Source organism: Hevea brasiliensis, chromosome 18, assembly GCF_030052815.1.
Source record: "Hevea brasiliensis isolate MT/VB/25A 57/8 chromosome 18, ASM3005281v1, whole genome shotgun sequence".
Taxonomy (NCBI): Eukaryota; Viridiplantae; Streptophyta; class Magnoliopsida; order Malpighiales; family Euphorbiaceae; genus Hevea; species Hevea brasiliensis.
In genome coordinates this window covers 42,785,618-42,791,617 of record NC_079510.1, presented here as the reverse complement: position 1 = coordinate 42,791,617, position 6,000 = coordinate 42,785,618, and the positions used below count along the sequence as shown (strand labels likewise).

At 32.4% G+C, this 6,000-nt stretch overlaps 2 pseudogenes; one reads left to right on the top strand and one right to left on the bottom strand.

Moving 5' to 3' along the window:
* LOC131176068 (RNA-dependent RNA polymerase 1-like) overlaps positions 1 to 2,051 on the top strand; it is a 20,928-nt pseudogene extending 18,877 nt beyond the window's left edge.
* A 308-nt stretch (positions 2,052 to 2,359) lies between these two features.
* LOC131175886 (loganic acid O-methyltransferase-like) lies at positions 2,360 to 3,423 on the bottom strand (annotated as a pseudogene).
* Positions 3,424 to 6,000: the final 2,577 nt, after the last annotated feature.

Here is a 6,000-nt window from a genome sequence, read left to right as displayed (position 1 = left end):
GGATGGAGATATCTACTTTGTCTGTTAGCAAATTCCACCAGTGGACTATACACCAGAGTCAACAGTGCAGCTGGATCATGATGTTACAATTGAGGTATAATATTTCTAACATTTGACCAATTATCTAGTATCAACTACAGTGTTCGTGTTTTCCTCCCTATTAAAAATATTCAATGCTTCAATTTATGAATCAAATGCTTTCTGTTGACCTGTTCAATGAAGCTGTCATTCTTCAAAATTCCCATGTTCCTTATCTTAATTTCTTGTGTTCTCTGTGACAAATAAATTGCATTGTGACAAACCATTAAACTTTTACATAGGTTTCCTCCATCTTGTTGTTGAATAATAATAATAATTTTTTTTCATTTCCTGTCCAACGATAATTAAGACACATATGTTCCCATTTCTCAACAATTATTTGATTTAGTTTGCTAGAGGTGCCTTATTTCTGAATTTCCATGATTATACTACTACAGGATGTTGCACTTGTACATCTATTCTACATGATTGTCCTTCTGCCCCCTTATGCACAGTGTTTTGTTCTGGCATAAAGGGGGGATACCCACCCCTTCCTTTTTCTTGGTAGAAAGACATAAAAAAAAAAAGAAGGTAGCGTGACTTGATGCAAGAGAGTGTTCAAAGGGAAGAATATTTAATTGGATATTTCAATCGGCAAATAATTGAATGCTTTCGTCTAGTCCAATCAGAGAAAGTTATTTGCCAGTACTGTACATAAATGCATAAACCTTCAATCTCAATTGATATCAGTGGAAGAAAAAAGAGGAACATATACATATGTCTCTCTTATTGATGTTTTCTCATGCCATAGCTAAAAAAATCATATTTGCCCTTTATTGAGAGATTTTCATTTTTTTTTTACAGGAAGTTGAGGAGTATTTCACCAACTACATCTTGAATGACAGCTTGGGAATAATTGCTAATGCTCACACTGTCTTTGCTGATAGGGAACCTTCCAAAGCAATGAGTGATCCATGTATCGAACTTGCCCGTAAATTTTCTATTGCAGTTGACTTTCCAAAAACTGGAATACCAGCTGAAATACCTCCCCATCTACTTGTTAGAGAATATCCTGATTTTATGGAAAAGGCTGACAAACCAACCTATCAATCGCAGAATGTGATTGGAAAACTTTTCCGAGAAGTGAGACACATTGGACCACCTACAAGCTCTATCAAGTCCTTTACATTGTAAGTGGCAAGGCAGTGTTATGACCCTGATATGGAAGTAGATGGCTTTGAGGATTACAAAGATGATGCCTTCTATTACAAAAGCAATTATGATTACAAGTTGGGCAATTATATGGATTATTATGGCATCAGAACAGAGGCTGAAATTCTCAGTGGAAATATTATGAAAATGTCAAAAGCTTTCACCAAGAGAAGGGATGCTGAAGCAATTGCAATGGCAGTGAGGTCCTTGAGGAACGAAGCGAAGTCCTGGTTTTATGAAAAGGGAAGTGGATTAGATTCTGTAGCTCATGATGTATATGCAAAAGCCTCAGCTTGGTACCATGTTACCTATCATCCTAGTTTCTGGGGCTGCTATAATGAGGGAATGAAACGAGATCATTTTCTTAGCTTTCCATGGTGTGTTTATGACAAACTGATCCAGATCAAGAGGAATAAAATACGTAGGAGAACGATTATCTCATCTTTGGAATGCCAGTTTAGTCATGGACTGCAGTTGAGTTGACAAATATGTGGAGATAAGTATGGCATATGTATTGATTCTATGACAGGAACTTGTATATATCCGTAATACATAATTTCAGTTTTCTAGGGAATTAATCGATTTCACTTTCACAGCTATCAGCAGGGCCTTTATGACGGGCCAATCCAGATCCAGAGGTCTTACATTTATCACCTTTAGATTGCCTGTTTAGATGTGGACTGCTTTGGAGTTTTAGAAGGTTGATTAAGATATGTGAAGATATGTGTTCATATAGTAATTAGATGACAGGACAATGTAAACTTTTATGTTCATAATGGCAAAATTATGTACCATAAGATATTGAAAGGTTATGCATCTGATTTGCATGATTCTCGATGCATTATCTGCTATTAGGTGTGAATCTGCCATTTTCAATTTATGTGATGTTACGTGAAGGATATGCCTTCCCTTGATCGTGTGCCAAAACATGTATGCACAACCATCCTTAGATTGAATGAAATTTGATTTGGAAAAGGACCTGTACAGCTAACAATTTCCACATATTTATAAATCTATGAATGTCCCAACTTTATTCATTAGCTAGTTTCTCTGGAATTCGCAATTCTGCACATTTATAGTGGGGGGTATTCAAGTAAAGCTGCAGTGGTAGTTGGTCATACAGTAGCGTTCAATTGTAGCATTTGCGTTTCAGAATAACAGTTATTTGAGATCCTTGTGCGTTGCTTGATAATAAGGATGGCATCACATCATCCATTCTCTCGAGAAATCGTTCAAACAGTTCATTAATAATCTCAGCACCAAAGTGTCTGGTGATGACTCCTTCCAGCCCTGCTCTGAAGCGCATCGTGATTGAATATCCAGTGGCTGGGATGTCAGGGTTAGTTCTACAATCCGTAGGCTCCATTCTTTCAATGCTAAAACACCCATTTCGAGTCACAGAGTACATTGGAATGTTGAAAGAGTCCACAAGAGCTTCAGATACTAATCCCTGCGGTCAAAAGAGCATCAGATCTAACTGCATTGAACTGTTACATATAAGTTCTAGGTAGACCAGTGGCTGAGTTCATATCAGGCTTACCTCTTTCGCCAAATCCACAAGGCAGGACCCTAAATGATTGAACAATATCCCTGTTGGCACATCAGAATGTGGGATCCCATCTGGAGTCGATGGCAGGATTAGCACCATCATACTTCCCTCCACAAGCTCTTTTGCTTTGGCATCCGAGAACATCCCCATGTACTTGGCAAATTGGGCTGCATAAGCTTCGACTACGGCTTCTGGGGCACTAGTGTAATGAATCCTCCCTTGGTTCCATGCTGGAGAGTCCTTGTCCAGCACCTCCGGAGGCACCTCAGAAAGCCAGTTTAATGCATACGAGGAATGTACAAAATGCAGAGAGGAGTCAGGGAACAACCGGCCATGAAAAGGCCCTGCACACCGGCTGAAAAATACCTTCTTTTGGGAGGGAGAGACTCGAAAAGGATATTGAAATCATTGAAAAGAAGACTATTAAAGAAGACTTGAAATTGGGGCATTTGATCAGGAGTGAAGCCTTCTGATATGAACTTCTTTTCCACAGCATCAAGTATAATTTGTGTGCAGTAGAATGTGTTAGGTCCAACTGACCATCCCATATTCGCAACACAAACTGAATTAGAAGCAGATGAAAATGGCTTTATTTCAAGCTTCTCGATGATTGTCTCATCAATCACATTCTTTGTAAATTCCATAGCTAATCTCTGCAATACAATTCAATTGACGCCCTTAGTTTTCCGGGTTGCCTAACATCATTTTTTTTTTTAAACTGGCTCTAATTATGAACTAAACTCAGCCCTCACAGGTTTAAAAATGACTCCAGTACCTAATTCAACGCCTTTTCTTTTTTCAATGCATATATAAATTTGGAATAGAAAGAAGTTGTTAGAATTTAAATAATTGACAGCTTTTATTGAGGCAGATAGCCGATGAGATAGCAAATTCACGTAGAAAATAAGAAGTGAAGATAAAAAAAAAAATGTATACCTGACAATAATTGACGGTGGGCTTGACACCCATCTTCAATTCTGTTTCTGTCTGTAGGACTCCCACATAAAATGCAACTCTGTGAGTTGCAGAAGCAAAAATTTATAAGCAATGTGGATGTAGCCGTCCTCCTGACAGGTTCTTTAGGCACAAAAGAAGGATTTAGACATTTCTTTATTACAATAATGAGAATGTTAAATCAGACAATGACCTAGATTACATCTGGTCTTCTATCTTTTGTTGATGAGTTTTACTTCTTGATCCAATATGCCACTTTGTACTAATTGGAAACAATTGTGCATTAATGCCGTGCCATTGCCAACTTGATTCCATACGAATTCAAGTATTTGATTGAACTCTCTCTCCAAAAGAAAATCCACTTATCACATGTTCTTGGATATTTTTCACAGCTTTCTTTTTGCTCTGCCCTCTTAATTTTATTTAATTTAATTTTTTAACAGATATAATCAGTGGATTAATTACAGGAAATACTTGATCCACATGACAAAACTATAAAATTTTCGTATGTAAAACAACTCATTTATATAAACTTGTATTAAAATAAAGATAAACTATAATTTAGTTTCTAAAATTTGATAAAACTTATAATTTAGTCTCTATATTTTTAAAATCAAGCGATTTAATTTCTGACATTAAAATTTTAGTTAAGTTACCATTAATTCTAGTAAAAATAAAAGTCTTTAACTCTATTTTCAATCTAAAAATAATTTAGTCTTTAGATTTTATTTATTAGCAATTTAATCTCTGATATTTGATTAAATTTACAGATTAGTCCCTATAATTTTAAAACTAAGCACTTTAGTCATTAATATTTTAATAAACTTACAAGTTAATCTCTACCATTAGAATTATAGTTAATTCGCCATTAAATTTAGCAAAAATGTCAAAATGGTTTTAATTCTATTTTAATATAAAAACAATTTAGTCCTTGAATTTTTATTTTAATAACAATTTGAGACAATGTTCATTTTTTTTCCTTTTTTTATATACAACAATCTAATATAATATATGAAAATATTATAAATTGATATATACATATATATTATTAAAATAATAATGACATAAATAGAATTTTATAAAATTATAAGAGTTTATTTATAAATAGTTATAATATTCAAGGATTAATTTGAAAAATATATGGATGATTTTGTAATTAGCGAAAATTTTTAAGGACCTTAATATAACTAATTTATATTTTAATAATTTAAATTTTTTATTTTAATGAACCTGCATTTAAAAAATATAGGGAATAAATTGTTAATAAAATAAAATATCAAATATTAAATTATTAAAAAAATAAAATATTAGGAACTAAATTATTTTTAAATTAAAAATAAAGAAAAAAGTATTTTATTATTTTTGTTAAAATTAATGATAATTTAATGAAATTTTAACAGTAATGATTAAATTATAAATTTTATTAAAATTTTAAGAATTAAATTACTTGATTTTAAAAATATAAAAAATTAAATTATTAAATCTTAAAAGCTAAATTATAATTTAACTTAAAATGAATTAATGTATAATTTATCTAATACTCTCTCCTCTTTGAATTTAACACAATTTATTAGAGCATGAGAATTGGCTGAATTAAGTGTAATGACGTAGCGATGGTGCAACCGCCAAGTTTGATACCAAACAATTGAAACGAGTCTTTGTTTTGGCCGTCACCATTTGCGAGCAGGCAGAGATGTGCTTGGACAGATTCCTGTGGGGAATTACTCTGCATTCACAACGCTAGTTTATTTATTTATTTTTAAAACAAAAATGCTTATTCCATCGACTGCTAATTAACAAATAATTGATTAAAGTATCCTTATATTTAATTAAAATAGAGAAAGGTGATAAGAAAGAGAAATGAATCGAGTATAATAATAGATAAGAGTAAAATTAAAAAAAAATAATTTTTTTTAACTAAAGTGAAAATTTTTTTTTAAATATCACTTAAAATGGCACGGAAATAATATAATTAAGAGGTCTAGATTATTCTAATTATCCACTAAGGGAAATTACTGACAGTTTCTTGAGAGCTTTATTGTCAATGAGCATAATTAAGAACAGCAAATTGAAAAATCTAATTTAGAGAATTTAATTGATCTTTAATGATCGATGTTGAGATAATAATAAGGGTGAAAAATATACTGTAGATATATAAAATGGGGAATAATAATTTGATATAATGAACTTGTCCCTCAAGATTATGTACTTGATTAATAAAATAAATTTACAAAAATTTTGACACTGAAAGGGGGATTTTTTTTTGC